Below are 9,541 nucleotides of genomic sequence, written 5' to 3' on the forward strand. Positions count from 1 at the left end.
TATGATATAGTTTTCGGGGTAAAGTTTTTCGTTATAAAAGTCACGCTTTATATTTTTCAAGGCCTCAAACTAAACCATACTGTCACATAGAGAACAATATTTAAAGTTGGTCTATGGTCATGCCTCTTAATAGACGGCAACACTGCCGTTGCTTCTTCCTGTTCCGTTCCTGCCATGTCCAATATCGCGTACACAATAAAGTCATTCCTTTCATTAAGTCTCCATTAAGTAAAACACATACCAAATTTCATCTAAATCCGTTGGGTAGTTTTTGAGTTTCACGCATTCACACAGGCAGACAGATGCGGCGCAGGACTTTGTTTAAAATATATTTTTTAGAACTTTTTAAGAGGAACAATTCCGTCATACATATTTTATTATCTTATTAACTTTAACGATTTACTCAGCGCACGCAACGGAAGCCCTAAAAGGAAATAAATGTTCACCGTTCTTACAACATTTTTTATTACTGCTTTGCTCCTAATGGTCATAGCGTGATAATATATACCCTATAGCCTTCCAGGAACAAAGGGCTATCCAAGACTAAAAGACGTTTTCAGTTCGAACCAGTAGTTCCTGAGATTAGCGCGTTTAAATAAACGAACAAACAAACCTTATATAATAGTATAGATATGTGTATACTGATGCGGTGTGGGCGTTGTAATGTGTGTTAGGAACGGTAGTGTGTTTTGTAGGTGTGCTCGAGGCGAACCGGTGCAGCGACCTATAGCGCGGGAATGTTTTGTATTTTAAATAAAATTAATTCGTAATTTTATCGTAAAATTATGGTTATTGTTCCATTTTCGATTTTGGTAAATAAATTAAGGGCAAGTCAGGTTTTTGGGTTTCTATGAAAGAACGCCACTGGCCGTATCGCCCGTGGACGGTAACTGGAGCATCGCCTGGTATCCAGGACCTCCTCTGCTGTCTGTGCTCGTGACTTTGACTGCAGGATCCGTAAGCAATTTTGCGCAATATTAGAGATTGCTCTGCTTCCTTAAGGGGACATCATAGGTAGTGCCTGTTCGACCTTGCTGTCCCTCGGCCTTTCATCATTTTCTAATTTTTCTCATTGGTTGGACTAAAATACTATGGTAAAGTATATATTACAGTAAGATAAAAACTACGCTTAATAATTATAATTTCAAAACAATCTGGTCTCTAAGACAAAGGCTTTATCTAGTTTGGACCCACTGTTTACAGATAAAAAATTCTGTGGAACAGCCCCAGATCTATGGGGGGCAATCCGGGGCCCATGCGAATACAGAGGGCGGCAAATCCAAACTTGGCAGATGAATACACTACTCAACTTCGATTACTGAGACATCCAGAACATTACACACATAAATATTTTTTTGCCCGCGGGGCGCGAAATGATGATGATGATGATGACAAAGTTATAAATATAGGTGGTCGGGGGCGGCATTACACAGATTTAGCCCCTACCTACAAAATTTCAAGATCCGGGACTGCTGTGGAAGCACCGGCAACGTTGTCACACATGGTGTTAAATGTTCTTGTTAATAAAATGTTGTGCAAAATAAAGATAATATAGACCTTTATAAAAACTGTTGTAGTGTACATGAATCAGATAAAGTGCCATCCATAAATTACGTCACACGAATTTCATGTTTTGTTGATTCGCCCTTCCGTCCTTGTCAGAGGTGGTCACATTTGTGGGACCTCTAATTGTTGAGGTCACGTCGCTCAAATGCGCCTGATGAGGCACCCTGTAATATAAAGAGTAGCTCGCTTCAAGCGAGAATTAGTCAATGAAACAAAATAAATCTTATATAGCAAGAGATAGAATATATTATTACATTTTTTGTTTCTATTAATATTACATGCACGATTATACATATTAACTCCATGGTTCTTAATACTTTAGATTTTGACATGACATTGACATTTGATGTCATGGAAATTATAACCTTGCTCTGAGATCCTTGCCCTCTTGTCACATAATGTCACACAACTGTTCGTGGCTTCGGCTGCGTGAAAAGACATTTTCGCTACAAAATTCGTCAAAAGATTGTACGACACCAGCGCCATCGATTAAAAAATGCCTTACTTATTTCTCATGGGACCAAATTGTCCGCACAGAAAATAGCCTATGTGTTAATGGCATTAATTAATAGCGGCTAGTTTCAATACCTTACTAAAATTTAACTGAAGTTTGCCGTCAAAACTCGACAGTAAAGTTACTATAAACTGTTACCGCTATTTCAGTATGAAAAACTTTAAATGCTTAACTGAGATCAAGGATAGACAATATTTCATAACTCTGGCGCAGAGGTCCCCAAACTTTTTTCTCATAGATCCCTTTTCCGATTTTGCTGGTTTCTGTGGATGTTTTTTTTTAGGTTTTGCAGACAAAGTGCATTACAAATACTTCCCAGGCAACGCGGGGCGGTATGTTGGGATCCCCGTACCGATAGGTGAAGTCAAGGTAACATTTTAGAACTTTCTTATCAAACCAGATAAATTTTCGTGAACCCCGCTTACGAATTGTGCACCTCTAATGTTGTAAGCTAACGTGGACCCTTAGGAGTTAGGGCTCCAACTGGACCACATTGGGAATCAGTGCTCTAGCGAACGTATTCGCCAAAGCGTTTTATTTCTGCACTGAATAGGTATCAGTATATGTGTAAAAAACATAACATACTTTGAATATTATTACATTAGATTTTACGTAAAGGAATTGAAACAACATACTACATACATTATTGATTAATATAATAATTAGCTCTATAATCATCTTTGTAAAAAATGTGGTGCACCAATGACGGTAGGTAATTATATTTGGCCTTCGATAGTATGTAGAATAGGGTGAGGATAAACTATTCTTATTTATTTTAGTAAATCAAAACACAGAAAACCACCAAAAGTAGAATTTCAACTATTTGTAATCTGAGTAAGTTATTAAGTCCTTAGGCATCTCCAACTGTACATAATTTATACAGGATTGTCCGACAAATCAGCAAATAAAAAGTATCGAAATTTCTCATCTTCAATATTCTTCATTATGCCATATAGCTCCTTAATCTCCTCGTGCTTAAGATTATATCTTTCGTTTTGTAGTAGATACAGCGCAACCCTCGCTTCATCGGCGACACTACCGTCCATAATGCCTTTTATTACTGCTTTCATAAATTGAACCTTAGTGTCATCACACTGAAAGTAGTCATTAAAGTAACCCTCAATACCTCCCTGATACAAATCGATGGCTGACTCAAAATAACTTTCCTTCAGCTGTTTTATTTCCCGGGCGACTTTTCGGCCGAAAATATAGCCGACTACTGATGGACCTTCACTTAGTTTTCTTTTTCATTGTTAAAATATCTGGCTGAGATTTCAAGCCCTGTCTTATGGACTTAAAATACATTATTGATAAATGTATACGAACGTATAAGTCAAAATTTAATTCGATCGGTAAAGAATGTCGCATCCAAGACAATATATTTTCCATAACAGGTAAAGGTGAAACATAAGTATCATCCAAGAATACTTGGTTATATTGTAAATGAATAAGGACTTCTTTAAATACATTCAAAAAGCTTCCTAATTTATCGCGAAGTACTGTCAAGAATTGCAGGAAACGGGTGCCAAGAATCTCAAAACGACTTTTCTGTACTTTCTGCAGATTTACAAAGCAGCAAGCATTTTACCAACATTCTTAGATGCGTGTCTGTAACTCGCTTATTCTTTTTATATGTTTGGGGATCAAATTCTTGTAAATAATCTAGCAGTAAGTTCTCAATGAAATCTCCTCTTATATCTCTAAGTAGTGCCTCTGTGTTACTTAAGATGTTCATTGCATCCTGACAGCCCTCTTTTTCAGAGCTTTGAAAATCAATTCACAATATTCTGGTTTAATTTTTAGTGGTATTTTATCCAATCTCATTAAAGACTTACGGAAATGAACATGTTTTTCTGAAGAAAAATCAAAATTGATAATTAATTGCTTGAAAACATCCCACACTCGAGGATCGAAGTCGGGTCTAGGGAAATACTTCAGAGCTGCCTTGAGAGTAGCAGTAGGCCTTAAAGTGGCAGCTGTGATGAACGCATCTGCCTCTTTGCCTGTTCTCTCCGCTAGTACCAGAGCCACTCGGACCGTTCGCTTCCACGTCAACAGATCGTGGACGTACTTATCAATATCTGCTATTGGACACACAAGAACTTTATTAGCAACAGCTTTAGCGCCTGCGGCCGACAAAGCCGTACTGTTCATGTCTAGTTTCGGTCTTCCTGCATGCATGTTAGCTCTGATCGCGGCCGCGAAGCGTGTTAGAGACTTATTTTTAGGATCCAATGACTCCAGATAGCCGAAACACGCGCCCTGCAGTATACACAGTGGTCGTGCTATTGATTTTCCGATAGATTTATTATTGAGAACAAGGCGTCTCATTTTCAGTTAGATAACGCTCCGTCATACCGGAGCTTTCTGCAAAATATATAGCCATCTTGCGTAAGAACTGTTCCGGACGAATTTCATCTCTTTCAACCAAATCAATGAACGTTGATACATTAAGAACTGAGGTGTCATGTCGTAAAGCATTTAAGTAGGAAGCATCCGTTTGTATTAAAGGGACGAATTCTCGGAACAACGTTCGGCGAGCGATTTTGGCTTCGAATAAACGTCGAAGAAGGCCCTCTGCAGCGGATGAGTCGCGCTTTGCTAAAACTGCCACAGCCGGTATCAGAGCAGAACTTCCGATGTCTGCTTTATACTGTTGAAGCATGTCCAGAAGTGACGTCAGTAGCTGCCTTTCTGGACTCGCTTCAGCCGCTGCCAATAACAAATCCGGTCTTTTGTTTTATTATTTTACGCTTTCAATATTAATACTCATCTTTGAAAAGTCCTTTAAGAAAGCTTCTATTGCTTCACACGCGCAGTCTCTTCTTGACAAGCTGCCGTCTAGGTCCGGGCCCCTCGCGAACTCTAACAGCGCTTCCCAGGAGTGTTGGGGTAGACGCCACACAGCGGCGCGCTTTACCAGACTCCTCACCACGGTGGCTCTCACATTGGTTGGCTCGTTGCAGTGCTGCTCTAACAACTGCAAGAGTTGAGCAACTAGCTCCGGCTGCCCTCCACTCTTACTAACAAGTACCAGCAAAATGTATTGCCGGTTCTGTGGCGAACTTTCTTTATAATTTTTTACGCAGTTCGAATAATGTACGTTCGAAACTAAAGAAGCGATACTCATCGAAGAGTTTATCGAGGTACGTGCGAAGTGGTATTTGATAACAATCCATCCTGGTGCAATATCTTGCACACGTTATTTGTTCTGGCATACAGCTGAAGTCAACCTCCGTATAACATGTATTGTATTTCGAAGGTTTGCGATCTTCAAACACGTGAAAGTAGTAACTCTTTCTGCTTGGCAAGCACGGCTTATCGTATGGCCAGGCTTCAACCAATTCACCAATTGCCTTTTCGACAAAACAAATTTCTTGAAAGCTGATCTCTCTTTAATGGGGAGCCTCATAATGAGAGGTTCAACATACTTGTAGTCTATTTGTCGGTTGAGATAGGTGGCTCGGACCAGCTTTAGAACAAGCTCTTTCGATTCTTCCGAGCTCAAATACTCCGCTAGAGCTCGCGTGTTTAACAACATGCTCGCGTACAGCTCTGGCTTCTTCTCAAACTTCTCCCTGTGGTGAGCCATTATATGTTTTGTGAGAGAGCGATTATATCTATTATCAAAATATTTTTCTGTGATTTCAAAAAATATATCAGCGTCCAACTTTAATACCACTTTCAAACTGTTATAGAATCCCTGATGGTTGTCCAAAAATTTTCTTTTAGTTCATCGTTATCGAGTATATTATCGAAATATATCTTCGCCACTTGCGGACATTCTCACATAAAATTTTGAAGTGGTGAGGCGAGAGTTTCTCTAAAATATTTGGCGCTTCTGATATTATAAACTCGACGTGGCAGCGGCCTGGGAAATTTGATCGCGTAGTTGAAATTGCTTTCTGAGTAATATATATAAAAATCTTCACATCTTTGCGGATCTTTTAAATGTAGATACAGCCAGTTCTTAAATTTACTCACGGCTGTAGTGACCATGTGTGGATATAGGTTTTCTTCCAAATACTTGGGATGAATGATGCTCTGGTGTTGTTGTTCCAAGAGCCACTTGGCTTTCAACGCCCTGCTGACGTACAACATGTCTTCGTCCTTGATGTTTTGCAGAATGTAGTCAACATTTCTTAGTTTCGAGGCTAGGTCTATCTTGAAGAGTCTATCTACAGGAGTTTGATCTGGAAGATCTTGAATCTGTTGTAATGGAACTCCTTGTTGGATTGCTTCAGTGACCAGAGAGTTGAGATGACGATGTCGGAGTCCCAAATTCTCTCCGCACAAAGTTATTGAAGTGTAGGACGTCATCTGTAATTGAAGAGAAGACTACAATTATTTAAATTAACTAATAACTTAATTAGTTTAATGCAAATAGAGTTCATCAGAGAAATTTCGGTTATTGACAAAAGTAACCGTGAAATCTAACAGCAAATGTTAGCAAATTTTCCAACGACATGTCTCATACGTAGAAAATGTATTTTTTTATAATTATTAACACGATCCAACAAGAGGTATGCTTTCTGTTCCTACAAAACGGTACTTCGTAAAGATACATGTAAGGTTTAATTCATTTTCGTAAATATTTTTAAAGTACCATAAATAACAAATGCAATATATTATTATCTACACGTTCGGTAACGTAAGTAGGCCGAGAAGCAAAATAACAAAAAAAAAACGCAGTACTGTGCTTTTGATGTGAGCACCACAAGAATTTCTATAAAATCAATAAACAAATACAGATTTATTAAAAATGCAGGTGCGAACTAGAGGAATTTCATCAGGCTCTTACCTTCTTTGTTACATAAGTATCTAATACTGTACCTACGTTTTCTAGTTTGAAGAGTATTTAAAATACATCGCTAAACTGAAAAACACTTCTTAACAAATTATAGTAATTATAATTCGTGATTCATTTTTGTTTAATAATACGGTTTGAGTATTAAATAAACTCCTTAACTTAGCAACACTAAAGTATACATCAAAACAATAAACATGCTGAATATAGCATGATGATGACATTTTCTTTTTATAAAATTCATAATAATCTAATATTATGTGTTATTTTTTTTAGTTTTCTGCGGTTTTAGAATTATTTTGAAATATAATTGCTTTAGGTATTCCCACTCATTGGTCACAGACAATTTTGAACTTTACCAAGGACATTGGTAAGTAAGTATTCACTTTGTATGGGCGCACGCTTTAATTTCGAACAAATTTTAACAAAAACATACATGAACAAAAACCTGGTGCTTGGTATCTTAAAATAATTTTTTCAATTTTAGAAAAATAAAGAAAAATTATGTTTGGCAGAGTAACTCATTTTTTTTAATGATTCTTCAAAAGAACAGCAGTATAGGTAAATAGTTGAGGTAAATAGCTAGATATTTGTATTTTTGTTATATAAAGTAAGTACCTGTCAGTTGTTATATATATATATATATATATATATATATATATAAATAAATATATATATATATATATATATATATATATATATATATATATATATATATATAAATTATCCTCGTTTAAAAAAATCGGTTTTGGACATCTACTTTTATCTTGACTTTTCCTACTTTATCGTTGGCAACATCATCGTTTGTCAATCATGGAGCTTCGATCAACAAACCATGGAGCCACAATCTATAAATTTAACTGAATTGATTTCAATATTTCATGCATATAACGAAAGGCGCTGTAGAACTGTAATTTTTTTTACAATAATATTGAGTATTAAGTAATTCATATAGGTACCATTTATTTTTTTAAATAATTAGATAGGTACATATTGCTGCTAAATACGCGTGAAGATTTATTTAGCGAAATAAAAGTCCTAAAGTGTACCGAAGTAGTTGTGATAAATATGATGTGTACTTGTGATCATTATCGTCATAATCATTACTTCGTACGACAGCAGCATCTTGTTCTGTGGACAGCAGTCACGAATGCGTGGAACAGAACGTAATACTTACGATTTTTTTTTATTGTTTCGTCATTCTTAGTCTTACTGGGTAAAACGTAATGTTATCGTAAAGTAGTGTAGGTTATCTTTATAGGTATAGTGTATTTGACTATAATTATGGATAAGAGACAAGATTGCATACATAATGCAAAAATACCAGGAAAATTATTCATTTTTAATTTTAGCCACATGTGTAGGCGACGACGCCGTGTGGTTAGGCCCCGCCTTATTTACCGCATCTGATGCTACGACTAAGAACATTATTGTGTGCTGTGCCCAGTGAAACAAATAATTTAGATATTGCTCTTCTTGATACCTACTTATCCGGACTTCTACTTGATGTTGTGTACTTATGAGTTACAATGCACGCTTCGGAAGCGTTATTACAACATACTCTGAACTTATCCTGCGAACGTCCGACCTAGGGTTTTAAATTTATATAAAGATAATAAAAAATACCTTAACTGTACAGTGTAGGTACCTACAAACGTGTGTTAAGTTTATATTCTACGTTTTGTTAGTGTTTACATTAACATTTGGTACCTACATATAAACAACTTACATTTTATGTTTTTAATACGCTCGTTTTAACTGTTAATCATATTACACCTCACTCTTAAAAGACATGTACATCAGTGTCACTTGTTCACAAATTCTTTAATAAAACTGGTCCAAGTATTACGCATTCCGATGCAATAAGATCAACTTTCAAAGTTATTTTGAATAATACTTTTAAAGACTGAAATGACGCATATCAACTGTGGAAATAAAAATAAACTTTGTGATACTGAGGCGGGGATACCAGGTTAAATTATAAAATTCCCAATTTATTTAATAAATTGATTGACTTACAACCAAGGAAGTTATATCCACATCACAGATTATCCAAATGGAATGCTTACGATAATCTATTCCTTGCCGAAGAGTATACCTTAAAAGGACCTTGCCATCTCTTTCTAATAGTATATACATTATATTGTCAGGACATTTTTATTTGTTAACTACATATTTAATCGGTGCTAGGAATAGATATTCTAATCCACAATAATTTTTATTATGAATGCTATTAATTTTATAATTTTTGTAAACAGCGAATTGTAACCACATTACCTCGACAGTTGAGTAGGTACAGTTTGTGACAAAATTTTTAAACAAACCGTGTGCATCGACACTATTAAACAGAAGGAGGAATATTAATGCAAATGTCTTAGTTCTTATATTTTGATAGAACGGACGGCGGATTATACTAGTGCACACATCAGAATGTCCACTGAAATTAATGCCTCGGGTATTTATATCCGTCATTTAACTTTTGGGGACACAGCAATCAAACACGGGTGCCGGGATAATAATGCTTTATTAAATCATGCAATTTACGCCGGTAGATAAAAATAATTTTACAATTGAGTACAGCATCATATTGAGCGATGGCATGTTAGGAACAATCAACGGCAAACCATACGTAATATCGATATCCACAGGTTATA

At 36.3% G+C, this 9,541-nt stretch overlaps 1 pseudogene; it reads right to left on the reverse strand.

Annotated features, from left to right (window-relative positions):
• Nucleotides 1–2,534: 2,534 nt before the first annotated feature.
• Nucleotides 2,535–8,862, reverse strand: LOC119188483 (annotated as a pseudogene).
• Nucleotides 8,863–9,541: the final 679 nt, after the last annotated feature.

This window comes from Manduca sexta, unplaced genomic scaffold (assembly GCF_014839805.1).
Source record: "Manduca sexta isolate Smith_Timp_Sample1 unplaced genomic scaffold, JHU_Msex_v1.0 HiC_scaffold_3912, whole genome shotgun sequence".
Lineage (NCBI taxonomy): Eukaryota > Metazoa > Arthropoda > Insecta > Lepidoptera > Sphingidae > Manduca > Manduca sexta.